This window comes from Sinocyclocheilus grahami, unplaced genomic scaffold (genome assembly GCF_001515645.1).
Source record: "Sinocyclocheilus grahami isolate Dianchi unplaced genomic scaffold, SAMN03320097.WGS_v1.1 scaffold18012.1, whole genome shotgun sequence".
Taxonomy (NCBI): domain Eukaryota; kingdom Metazoa; phylum Chordata; class Actinopteri; order Cypriniformes; family Cyprinidae; genus Sinocyclocheilus; species Sinocyclocheilus grahami.
The window spans coordinates 2146-2943 of NW_015516900.1; positions in this window are offsets into that span (position 1 = coordinate 2146).

Genomic DNA, 798 nt, shown 5'->3' on the forward strand with positions numbered 1-798 from the left:
ATTTGGGCTAGACTGCTGTTGATGGTTTGTACTTTTATTGATAAGATCTATTGGCAAGCTTCTCACTGCAAGTCGTGACCTACTGGTTAGAGAGTCGGACTTGTAACCCAAAAGGTTGTGGGGTTCGAGTCTTGTACCGGCAGGGATTGTAGGTAGGGGGAGTGAATGTACAGCGCTCTCTTCTACCTTCAATACCACGACTGAGGTGCCCTTGAGCAAGGCACCGAACCCCCAACTGCTCCCCGGGCGCCGCAGCAAAAAAATGGCTGCCCACTGCTCCGTGTGTGTGTTCACGGTGTGTGTGTGTGCACTTTGGATGGGATAAATACAGAGCACTAATTCCGAGTATGGGTCACCATACTTGGCCACATGTCCCTTCACTCACTCACAAAAAGTCGTGACAGAATGTGTTTTTTATTTACATTTATTCATTTGGCATGCAGTCTTTTTAATCCAAAGTATTCAACTACATCTTTTATTCCCTGGATATGAGACCATTTTTGATCTTCAGTTCCTCTGGCCTGCTGGAGTCTGCTTTTGAAGTCAAACCAACTGTCCGTGTTTCATCAGATCCCGAAGAAGCATTCACCAAGTTCAATTGCTCAAAAAGGCCCCATCAGCAAGCCTTGTCCGCTTCAATTAGCGAAGAGTGGCATCGACCCCTTTGTTAGTGGGCAAGGTGTCCGGAACTTTTGTCTGAGAGCATGGAACCCAGACTGAGACTAGACAGGCAGTGCTGCAGATTTACACTGCAGATTAGGCCAGTCAAAACCTGCTCAGCTCTGAACAGAGCTCAAG